Here is a 10,117-nt window from a genome sequence, read left to right as displayed (position 1 = left end):
GCAATTCATTTTTGTTCCATTACTCTACTTTCGAACTTTGATTGTTTGAACTTTACAGTTGTTATATGCAAAGGATTTTTTTTTTTTAAATAATGGTTACTGATATGTTTTTTAGAGAAATAGAAACTCCTGGTAGTTTTATGAGAATATAATAAATAAATTAATTTGACTTCATATATAGATAGATAAATTATAGAGTACAGAAAGACGAACGAAACTCAAAGTTGGTAGGTCCTGATTTGGTGGTGGACTGTTCATGCTAACCGGAAATTACTGGTTACAATTGTTTGATTTTCTGGCCGAAAAGCAACTAATTAAAACACACAACGGTTTTAGCTTAAAATATTTTCTCTTTAATTCGATTTACAGAGTCTATAATCTATATGTTATATTTAAGTTAATGACAAAAAAAAATTACCCTACGATATGTTTATAAAAAATGTACTTGATAAAAGACCATACAAATCTAAAAGTAAGTATACAAGATATTTGAATTTGATGTAAGGACTTTGCAGACGACTTAAATTTTTACCTAAAAAAAAAAAAATTTGATGTAAGGACAACATTTGAATTTGACATTAACGGCTATAATTTTATGTTTTGCTTAAACGGTTTTGATAAAAAAAAATTTGCTTAATTGTTTTTTTTTAACATTATGTTTTGCTTAATTGTTGGCGTGAAAATAAAGTGAACACGATGTACTTCTAATTTCCCAAAAAGACAAGAGCTATTTATTATTGGATGTTATAAACTTATAGTTAACACATTTTCTTGAATGTTAAAATTTTCTTCTTTCTGCAAAACGAGAAATAAGGAGAAGAGACTAATCAGTTTGAACGGCATAGCTTGGGAATTTATTACGGTTAGTTCTCGTTCTCTTTCTAAATTTACCAAATTGTTAGTTTTTTTGTAGGACAAATAATCGTTGAACATGTTACATGTGCTAACCCAAAAAGGAAAAAAAAGTAGTAAATGAAAATGATAAAATTAAAAAGAAATTTTGAAGGAAAACTAGTGCAACGAAAGCCACGGGCTCCTCGATGATAGAATTGATAAAATAAAAGCTTTCTGTCGCCACACGAAAGCCCCACGCCTTGAAGCATTTCTGCTCTCTCTCTCTCTTTTTCCGTGCTACAGAAATTAACCAATGTCAGAGTAGTTTTTTTCTTAAACCGAATTATATATCATCCCGATTGGGAATAAGTAGTGCGTACAAACAGTAACTCGGATAAATTCCGTACGACCTAAGACTGCTCCACTACACTTCAAAGGATACACAGTCAAGTTACTTCGCTAAATCCCGGACCCAACTCTAATGAAGGACTACAAAGACATGCCGCTTATCATAACCCCGGACCCGACATCCGTGATCACGGCTGGTCCCGGTTAATCGGAACACGGAGAACAAAGTTTCCGCTTCCTCCTACCATTTTACCCACTACAACAGTTAAGACCGGTACACACAATACAACAACGAAACACAAGACAACCTAAACACACAACAACCTAACACATACAACACGAGTACAAACAAGACAGAAACAAAGACAAACTCTAGACTAGACACATAATTGAAAGAAGGCAATACCACAGAGCAGCTGAAACGAACCTGCAAATAAAGCAGTTAGAAACACAACCACAAGAGCTTCCAAAAGACAAGCTATTGCGCTGGGAAGTTGAACTCCAAAGCATGTTGTCTTCGAGACCTGTCAACCGCGAGACATAGCGGAGACAAGAACCCGCCATGCTCAGCCTCTGAGAACAAGAGGACAGCCCGCTTCAGAACACATCTGGAAGCTCACGAAGACAAGCGAAAGCTTTAGAATGAGGGCAAGGACCGTACGCTCGAAGTTGGAACCTCGCGACGAAAGCAACCCGAGAGATAAACCGCAATGTCATGACTGGAGAAAAAAACAAAGAGGATGCAACGAAACTCGGGATTAGCCGGAGCCATAGACAACTCACCCCCGCCGCCGAGCACTGACTTGCACGAGCCACCATCAAAGAGAAACGACCGACACGCCGACCAGAAACACCTTGCACGCATCGGTGAATCACACTAAACATCCTGGATGAGGACGAGCTGAGCTTCCTCTACAAGACACCAAGCAGAGAAGATAACTCATGCACCGCCATCCCACTCCACCGGAGATCAGAAAGATAATATTGACACCGAACCGCACAGATCCGGGAAGAGGAGTCTTCTCAGCAAAGCCACACGCCACCAATCCTAGAGAGTCGCCAGATATCTAAAAAGAAAATGAAACTCAGACGAGCCTCAATCCCTAAAATCCGACCCCCTGACCTGAACCCACATTGCGCACCTCACTGAAACTCCAACCAGACGACGAACTTCACAAGCGGTGAGGCCTCACCGAAGATGAGAAGCCGAGCGATGACAGAACTCCATGTATATCGGTGGAAGGGAGAGAGCAGAGACAGATAGCAAACCAAAAACGAGGAATAGAGAGGAAGAGGAGCACGCCTCCGACGTCGATAACCGATGCCGGAGCAACCAGAGAAGATAAAGTCGAGAGCTTTTGTTCGTAGAGAGAGAAATGTGTTAAAAGTTGCCTATGTCAGAGTAGTTATATGCGATGTGGAGCATCACTTTTCTTTCAATTTCACATTTTAGAAGATTCTCCAAATTTTTATATTTATTCTGAACCCCATAAGTGGATTTTAAAAATTGTTTGTGTTGCTTGTGGTAGGATGTTTCCTCCTCAAATAATAAAAACATTCCACAACCACTAAATAAACAAATAATTTAACAGTAAATCTTGGTATTATTAACCTTTTTTGACCACTGGAAAACACACTCAAGAAGTCAATCCTCGCTGCTGTTGCACAACAAGAGTGTATCAATCAACAATGTTGGTGCTGCAGAACGCCAAAAGAATCAATCAACAATGCAGTGAGTGTAATCATAGAACAAGTCAGAGAGAGCTAAAAGACAGGAGATGTTATTTATATTATATGTAAAGAAGAGATGCATGATTTTGGCTTCACTTGCCTTTATTGTTGCCTTGCCTTCCTCAATCATTTTGATAGAGTTTGCGTATCAATTCCTCACCAAATCACTCACAAACTCAATGCACACCATACACTCACAACTATGTATTAAACGAACATGAAAAATGTAACGTCTCGACCGTCCACAGCTAATTGACCATCCACACCCGTTCACTGGGTCTGTGGGCTCTATTCCGTTCCAACAGTAGGCCCGTTAATTTTTTCAAGGCTCGAAATCATTGTTTACTGACCCTGCAATCACCACATGACCTTTTTCCGTGCTTTGGCCTCACTCAAACAGTATCGCGAATCACTTCCTGATAGGTCACTCATCCTTCTACTACTCCAGCTCAAGCACACTTAACTCTGGAGTTCTAAACGGATGTGTGACGGAAAAGGTAAGTCAATTTCCAAATTAATCCTTTTAAGCTTTTCCATATATCATAAACCGGGATGTTACAATTCACCCCCTCTCATAGAATGCAACACCCTTGTTGCACTCCACGACAAGTCTCAAAATACCTCTCGAGTTAGAACCGAGATGGCTAACCTGGCTCTGAAACCACTTATAACGCCCTGACCGCCCACGATTAATGGGCCACCCACGCCCGTTCTCTCGGCTCGTGGGCCCCATCCCATCCGACGGTCGGTCCGTTAATTTTTCCAAGGCTCGAAAGTCTTGTTTACTGACCCTGCAATCCCCGCATGATATTTTCCCGTGCTTTGGCCTCACTCACACGGTATCACGAATCACTTCCCGATAGGTCACCCACCCTTTCAATATTCCAACTCAAGCACACTTAACTCTGGAGTTCTAAACGGATGTGTGACGGAGAAGGTAAGTCAACTTTGGTGGCATAGGTAGCCAAATCAATTCTCTTAAGCCTTTCCATATATCACAACTCGGGATGTTACAATTTATCTCCTCTCAAAAATGCAACGTCCTTGTTGCGCTCCACGACAAGTCTCAAGACGCCTCTCGGGTCAAAACCGAGATGGCTAACCAGCTCTGATACCATTTGTAATTCCCCGACTGCCCACAGCTAATCGGCCACCCGCGGCTGCTCACTCGGCCCGTGGGCCCATTCCATTACAACGGTCGGTCCATTAATTTTTCCAAGGCTTGAAATCATTATTTACTGACCTTGCAATCACCACATGACCTTTTCCCGTGCTTTAGCCTCACTCAAGAATTGTAACATCCCGAGTTGTGATATATGGAATGTCTTAAGATGATTGATTTGACTACCTATGTCACCAAAGTTTGACTTACTTTTTTCGTCACACTTTCGTTTAGAACTCCAGAGTTAAGCGTGCTTGAGCTGGAGTAGTGAAAGGATAGGTGACCTATTGGGAAGTTACTCGTGATACCATGTGAGTGAGCCGAAAGCACGAGGAAAGATCATGTGGTGATTGCAGGGTCAGTAAACAAGACTTTTGGGCCTTGGAAAAATTAACGGACTGACTGTCGGATGGGATGGGCCCACAGGCCGAGAGAGCGGGCATGGGTGGCCTATTAGCCGTGGGCGGTCGGGACGTTATAAGTGGTATCAGAACCACATTATCCATCTCAGTTCTGACCCGAGAGGCGTCTTGAAACCTATCGTGGAGCTTGTAACACCCCGATCACCCACAGCTAATGGGCCATCCATGCCCGCTCACTCGGCCCGTGGGCCCCATTCCATTCCAATGGTCGGTCCATTAATTTTTCCAAGGCTCAAAATCATTGTTTACTGACCCTGCAATAACCACATTATCTTTCCCCGTGCTTTAGCCTCACTCACACGGTATTGCGAATCACTTCCCGATAGGTCACCCATTCTTCCATTACTCCAGCTCAAGCACACTTAACTCTGGAGTTCTAAATGGACGAAAAAGGTAAGTCAACTTTTTATGTGACAACCCATCCCGATCCGGGCTGTGAGTCTGGATTCGAATGAGCGGGATGAGTTGTCACAAAGAAGGTTACTCTACTCCGAAGACTCAGCTTACATGTCACCAGGCTTCTCACATTCCTCGTCTCATTTCATCAAAAAGTTTTCTAGGTACAGTTTTCTTTGCATCATGGAGAAATTTGGGAGAGATGACCAACTTTTTCACGAAGATGATGGATTAGAAATTGACATGATGTTATCATATTGGAGAAGCAACTAGAGCCTTATGTTACGAAGAATAAACACATTGAACGTCTGATGCGCCAACCTATCACAAAAATTGGTTACAACTACAACTAAAAAACTCTCAAAGAAGATCCATAACACTTTTGAGAAGTGTGCCGTATGTATCCATAAGTTTTTGTGAAGTTGTGTCATCTTCTCTCAGAGAAAACAGCTCTCAGAGATACTTAACATATGTGTCTTGAAGAATTGGTGGCTACATTTTTGCTTACTATTGGTCAGAATTCAAAATATTTTTACACAATTGACACATTCAAGAGATCAAAATTTGCTGCAAGTACAAACTTTCACAAGGTTTTATAGGCCTTAAACTCTATTGCCCCAAGTTTGATGGCTAAACCTGGACTCATAATACCTACAAAAAATCAGAGAAAGCATGAATATTATTCGTACTTCAAGATACTTTTTGATTTAAAGTATATTATTTTAACTTTAGATGATATAGCTAATGTGGGTTGGAGACCCCATAACAGTCCAGCGATTAAGGAAACTCAAGAGGAAGCAAACTCCTGATATCACCTTCCTCATGGAGACAAAGAACCCCATTGAGACGGTTTCAAAAGAATCCACTGGCTCAAGACGAACAACTCTTTTTCGGTGGAGCCTCAAAGCCCGAGAGGAGATGGTCTCTTTCTGTCCTGGAAAAAAGATATTAACCTAACTGTTATTACATTTATAAACAACTTCATAGATACGTCTATAAGCTACAAAAGAAATACGTTTCACACAACATTTGTCTATGGAGAACCAGATCACACTAAACGACAACAAGTGTGGAACAATATCTCTATCTTACACCCACCCAGGGGAGGCCCCTGGTTTTTAATCAGGGACTTCAATGAGATTATTGACAACAGTGAGAAATGCGGTGGTCCAGTTAGAGCTGAAGGCACTTTTTGTGCTTTACGAACGTTCCTATCTCAAAATGACCTATTTTACCTCAAGTTCTCAGGAAGCTACTTATCTTGGAGAGGTAGAACGCACACGCATCTGGTCTTATGCAGGCTGGATCGAGCAATCAGCAACAGCGAATGGGTGGACTTATTTCTCTTGTGCATAAGCCAATATCTCAAGTTTGAAGGCTCAGATCATAGGCCACTTCTCTCTTTTCTGGACACCTCAAAGAAAAAAGGTCTTAAAATATTTATATTTGACAGAAGAATGAGAGACAACTTGAAAATCAAGGAGCTAGTAAAAACATTGTGGAATAACTCAGTCCACTTACCCGTAGAAGAGAGACTCTCCTTATGCCGACATGCGATCTGCATGTGGTGCAAAGCATTTCATGAGAATAGTCAAAAATCTCTAGAAGATGTTAGAGAAAGACTAGATGTAATTATGCCAGACCTAATTCCGGATGAAATATTGATTCATGATCTAAACCTCTGACTTCTACACCTCTACAAAGTAGAGGAGGAGTTCTAGAAGCAGATAAGTAGACGATTGTGGCTATCTCTTGGAGACTCAAACACCGGTTATTTTCACGCAGTTTCAAAAGTAAAAACGTCAAAGAAAAAGATGTCAGTTATTGAGGATGAATATGGTCTTCCAGTATATGAGGAATAATAGATTTCTGAGGTAATTTCAACATACTACACTGTCCTTTTCCAATCCTCGCTTCTGATGGCCGACAGACGATCACATCAGCTCTTTAACCCTGCATCACGAGCCAGCAAAATGAGAAACTCACCAGAATCCCTCAAGCCAAAGAAATTATGGAAGCTACCTTTGCAATTTACGCAGACAAGTCCCCAGGCCCAAATGGGTTTTCAGCCAGTTTCTTCCAGTCAAATTGGGAGGTGGTAGGACCAGCGGTAGTTACGGAAATCCAAACATTCTTCCTCTCAGGAGCTCTTGCACCTGTGATCAACAAGACACATGTGAGATTAATCCCAAAAATATTAGGTGCATCGAAAGTAGAAGACTACCGGCCAATATTCATGTGTAACATCTACTACAAAATCATTTCGAAGCTACTCTCGCTCAGACTAAAAACAGTGCTAGGATCCATTATTTCAGAGAATCAGTCCGCTTTCATTCCGAATAGAGCCATTGCTGATAATGTCCTAATTACACATGAGGTCCTACATCTAAAGACTTCAAAAGCTGAGAAAAATGAACAATTGCAGTGAAGACATATATGTCTAAAGCCTATGACAGAGAGTGGAGTTTTATTGAAATGGTATTTGAACGTCTAGGTTTCAGCTCAACATGGATAGGATGGATCATGCAATGCATAACTACGGTGTCCTATTCATATCTCATTAATGACGTGGTGTATGGAGAAGTGAAACCATACTGAGGGATCAGACATGGAGATCCTCTTTCTCCTTATGTCTTCATTCTTTGCAGTGAACTCCTCTATGGTTTGTGTGATAAAGCTGGCAAAACGGGGGCACTCCAAGGAATCAGAGTCGCGAGAGGCAGCTCAAGAGTAAATCATCTGCGAAAAGATGATACAATGTTATTCATTATGGCTTCCCAAAAGAGCTGTGAGACCCTAGTCAACATCCTCCACGACTATGAGAAAGCTTCAGGTCAGATGATCAACAAAGGAAAATCCTCCATCATTTTCTCTTGTAAGACCCCACCTGAAATTAGAGAAATGGCAAAGTCAATATTGGGAATTCAGAAAGAAGGAGGCTTGGGGAAATATCTAGGCATGCCTGAGCATTTTGGCCGTAGAAAGAAGGATCTGTTCACTTCTATTATTGATAGGATAAGGCAAAAGTATATAAGCTGGTCAACCAAACGGGTCTCCAGAGCAGGGAAATTAACAATGTTCAAATCAGTGCTCAGCGCAATTCCTTCATACACGATATCTTGTTTCCTCCTCTCCGTAGGCCTGTGCAAAAGAATCCAATCAATATTGACAAGATTTTGGTGGGACAACAGAGATGAAAAAAAAAAAAAATATGTTGTGTTGCGTGGAACAAACTGACAAAACCAAAAGCTCTAGAAGGTTTGAGAATTAGGGATATTCAGCTCTTTAATCGGCTCTCCTAGCTAAACTGGTGTGGCGTATCATCACGGTACCAAACAGCCTACTTGCTCGAATCCTGATGGGAAAATATTGTCATCGTAAAAATTTCCTAGAAGAAGAAGCCCCTCAAAGCAGTTCACATGGATGGAGGATCATAATACACGGGAGGGGCTTACTCATGACTAGCTTAGGAAAGGCTATTGGATCTCCCTAAAAAAACTATAAAACCGATGGGTCCTATCAAAGAATCAGCCCTTGATCTAACAGTAACAGACCTACTTACATCAGAGCTAAAATGGAATAAAGCAAGAATTGAGAAATTGTTACCTGAGTTTATCGACCAGATCCGTTGTATTCAACCAAGTTCCTTGGGCGCACAAGACACGGTGATCTGGAATAGAACCAAGTTTGGAGTTTATTCCACAAATTCAGGGTACTTTATTGCTTCCCTCTCCCCGTCTGATATAACACAAACAAGATCAAATACATATTTTCACTGGATCAAAGAAGTGTGGGCAGGGAATTTCTCACCAAAAATGAGGACGTTCTTATGGGCTGTCTTAAAAGACTCGCTTCCTCTGGGAGCTAACCTACACAGTAGAGGCGGAATCTCAGCATCATCATGTATGAGATGCCAACAAACAGAGACATCAAATCATTGTTTCTTCAGATGCCCTTTTGCTAAAAAAAAAGTGTTGGAACATATACCTTTAAAGCAAACAGTTCACATAGCTGCAAACGCCTCAATACAGGAAGTACTAGTATCGTTTCAGAAAGCAGTGTGTCTTCTCCCGTCGGGGATCTCCTCCAATGTCTTACCATGGGTCCTCTGGGCCATCAGGACATCAAGAAACACAAGGATGTTTGAGAATCGAACCATAACAAAGGAAGATACAGCTCTTAAAAGTCTGTGACTAGCGAAGGAATGGGTACAAGCACAAGGAAAAGCAAAGGAATCAACACCCTACATTCATACACCTATAGATGGTCACGACAAGAGGAGGAAAGCGAATAAGACGGTGAATTTATAACATGTAAGAAAAATGCAGCTAGGGATAAGCTGAGTGGAAAAGCCGGCTTTGGATGGGTATTCTCAGGACACAGCCTTGAATCTCCAGTACACGGATCGATGAACCAAAGCTTCATCGGATCACCCCTCATTGCAGAAGCAGTTGTGATGCGAACGGCACTATTCTTGGTGATCTCTCTCGAGTTCTCAGCACTCAGAGTCTTCTCCGACAATTCAACGCTCATCAGAGCTATCACCGGCGACATCCAGTCTAAAGAAATCATCGGAATCATCTCAGATATCCGATCGATCTCCTCTGGTTTTGCATCAATCGTTTTCTCTCATTTCTCTGGATCAAAGAACATGGTTGCGGATAACCTAGCAAAAAGGCCCTTCAGGACCTTTCTTCTTCTACATTGTTGTAAACTTATTGAGTTGGGCCACCGTTTTGGGTCTTCCTCTATTTTTTCTTAATTAAAAGTTTTCTGTGACAAAAAAAAAGATGATATAGCTAATGTTGTCATTTTGTGTAGGATTGTGTTGGCGTTATTGATAGCACACACATTGATTCAATAGTGTCTGCTTCTAATGCACCGAGCTACCTTAATCGGAAAATAAAAATATCACAAAATTTATTAATTGCTTGTAATTTTAATCTCGAGTTTTTATATGTTCTTAGTGGATGAGAAGGTAGTGCTCACGATTCAAAAGTACTATATATATATATATATATATATATATATATATGCATTTTAAATAAATAATTATTACTTTTGTATTTTATATATTTATGTGATGTATAACTTTCAGGGAAATTTTATCTTGTTGATTGTGGATTTGCAAATCGTCGCAATTTTTTAGCACCATTCAAAGGTACAAAGTATCACCTGCAAGAGTTTAAAGGGCAAGGACGTGATCATAGTAATCAGAATGAAT

This window comes from Brassica rapa, chromosome A10 (genome assembly GCF_000309985.2).
Source record: "Brassica rapa cultivar Chiifu-401-42 chromosome A10, CAAS_Brap_v3.01, whole genome shotgun sequence".
Taxonomy (NCBI): Eukaryota; Viridiplantae; Streptophyta; class Magnoliopsida; order Brassicales; family Brassicaceae; genus Brassica; species Brassica rapa.
Note: the sequence above shows the minus strand (reverse complement) of the source record.